The 2,716-nt window shown below is 43.3% G+C and overlaps 1 pseudogene; it reads right to left on the bottom strand.

The window, feature by feature from the left end:
* Positions 1-489: 489 nt before the first annotated feature.
* LOC129653951 (putative methyltransferase-like protein 7A) lies at positions 490-1,913 on the bottom strand (annotated as a pseudogene).
* Between the last annotated feature and the right edge of the window lie 803 nt (positions 1,914-2,716).

Here is a 2,716-nt window from a genome sequence, read left to right as displayed (position 1 = left end):
TTTGTGCAGGATAGCTATAGGATAAATTCCTGTTGGATGAAGGAGTAAGTGTACTTGAAATTTTAATATTATTAAATAGCACTCCAGAGAGGACACTTCCTCCAACTGGGGTATCCAGTCCTCCAAACCCATCCCAACACCATATTGAACTTAAAAGTCTCTGACAGAATAGTAGGTAAAATAGCATCTTGCTTTACTTTCTTTTTAATTAAAGTATAGTTGATTTATAATATTAGTTTCAGGTATACAACATAGTGATTCAGAATTTTTATAGGTTATACTCCATTTAAAGTTATTACAAAATAATTTTGCTATATTTCCCTGTGTTGTAGAAATATCATTATTGCTTATTTATTTTATACATAGTAGTTTGTGTCTCTTAATCCCACACTCCTGTCTTGTCCCTCTACCCTCTTCCAACTGGTAACCAATGGTTTGTTCTCTGTATCTGTGAATATGTTTCTGTTTTGTTATATTCATTCCTTAAAATATCTTGCTTTAGTTTGTCCTTTAATTGCAAGACTAAACATTTAAATCATATATTAGCTATCTTTATTTGTATTTCTGTTTGAGTACTTTGCTTCTTTTTCTCTTTTTAAAAACAATTGATTTAAGAATCCTGTTGATCTTGTTGATTTGTAATGTCTTAATATGAAGGAAGTTAACCCATTATCTATCATCCTTGGCAAATATTTTTACAAATTTTTGTACTTTAAGTTTGTTTATAGTCCTTTTCCCTGCAGGAGTTATAAAATTTTATTTATGTATGTATATATATATATATTATCAGTCTTTTCCTTTATAGCTTCTTCTGCACACTGAGACTTTTTTGAAAAACTCAACAGTATCTTTCCCAGGAGCTTTACTTTTATGTTAGGGTGTTTGATCTACTGAAATTGGGAGGGCTGCAACCCACTCCAGTACTGTTGCCTGGCAAATCCCATGGATGGAGGAGCCTGGTAGGATGCAGTCCATGGGGTCGCTAGGAGTCGGACACGACTGAGTGATTTCACTTTCACTTTTCACTTTCATGCATTGGAGAAGGAAATGGCAACCCAGTCCAGTGTTCTTGCCTGGAGAATCCCAGGGACGCGGGAGCCTGGTGGGCTGCCGTCTCTGGGGTCCCACAGAGTCGGACACGACTGAAGCGACTTAGCAGCCGCAGCAGCAGCCCTTGGTGATAGTGGTTGCTACTAAGCAGCCCTCCTCAACACTCACCGGCCTCGGCACTCTGCACCCTTCCTGGAGGATCTGCTCCTGGTTCTTCACGGAGCAGAGCACCAGGGTGCAGACCACCGCATCCATGGAGCCTGTGGCCACCTGGTGCATGTTCACCCCGGCAGCCATCAGAAGGGCTCAAACTGCAGGTGTCGGCCTGGGCAATGCACTTGATCAAGAACTTCTCAAAGTTGGGGTTGGGATCAACACAGGTCACCTGGCATCCAGGGGAGGTAGAACTTGAAGTTGGCCCCCATGCTACAGCCCAGCTCCAGCAGGGAGAGCTTCCTGGAGGGGCCCGTGAACTCCCACAGGTTGCTGAAGAGCTCCCGCTTCTTGCTCTCCATCTGTTTGTTGTACATCACAGTGAACCTCGCCAGGAAGTAGGGGAACCACTGTTTGCATATCCAGTTCCACAAGCCCAGAAAGTCCAGCAGGTACATGGGAAATGCCAGGATGCAGACGGCCAGCCGGAGGATAAAAATGGTGAGCGCCATCACTCAGAAGAGAACAGATCAACAGTTAGAGATCCGACTCCTTTAACTGGGGGAAGTAGGTATCTGGCCACACTCCAGAGCCAATCAGCTGCAGAGTAAAGAACTGGTTGTACTGGAAATACACAGCTGAAGTCAGATCTCAGGCAAGAGACCTGTTTCATCCAATTAATAGATGTTTGGCAGAATTGCCTTATGGCTTACTTTTCATGAATTGAAATGAGAAAGTTCCCAGCTTTTCCTTAGAAGGAAAGCTGATTACAACCCCCTATTCCTGCTTAGAGACTACTACTGCAGTTTTAAATGCGGAGTGTGTGTACTCACAGCTTATCTGTGAGTGAACTCTCCTAAAAAAACGATCCGTGGGTGGAGCCTGGCTAAAACCCACACCAGCAAGCCCATGCCAAGGCCCAGTTATTACTACATGCTCCCGTCTACTTCCTTTCCATCCCACCCACTTCTGCCTCTTTTTTTTGTTGTTGTTTAAGTGAAAGCACTTGCCCATCTGGTCACAGTTGGCAAGACCTTTCCCTTTTGCATTCTCGGCAGAGGCACTCAGATGTTCATAACTCCACAATGGGATTATTTTTAAATCACTGTTTTTGGCTGCCCATCTTTTAAAGGGCAAGTTTCACCTTCAAACTATGCCACACAGTTTCAGTTCAGGGGCTCCCCAGGTGGCGCTAGTGGTAAAGAACCCGCCCGCTAATGAAGGATAGACTTAAGAGACCAGGGTTTTATCCCCTGGGTCAGGTAGATCCCATTCCAGTATTCTTGTCTGGAGAATCCCATAGGCAGAGAAACTTGGCAGGCTACAGTCCATAGGGTCACAAAGAGAAGAACACTGCTGAAGTGACTTAGTATGCATATACATTACTGAGCTTATTTACATAAAAAATAGTCCCCAGAATAATCACCTCTGGGAACCTAGAGTATTTAGAAAATGTTTTCAGATACCCCTCTATTTTAAACAAGAAAGCCTGAGTTTTTGGGTGATCAGGGAA

Source organism: Bubalus kerabau, chromosome 1 (genome assembly GCF_029407905.1).
Source record: "Bubalus kerabau isolate K-KA32 ecotype Philippines breed swamp buffalo chromosome 1, PCC_UOA_SB_1v2, whole genome shotgun sequence".
Lineage (NCBI taxonomy): Eukaryota > Metazoa > Chordata > Mammalia > Artiodactyla > Bovidae > Bubalus > Bubalus kerabau.
Note: the sequence above shows the minus strand (reverse complement) of the source record. Positions and strands in the feature narration are given on the sequence as shown.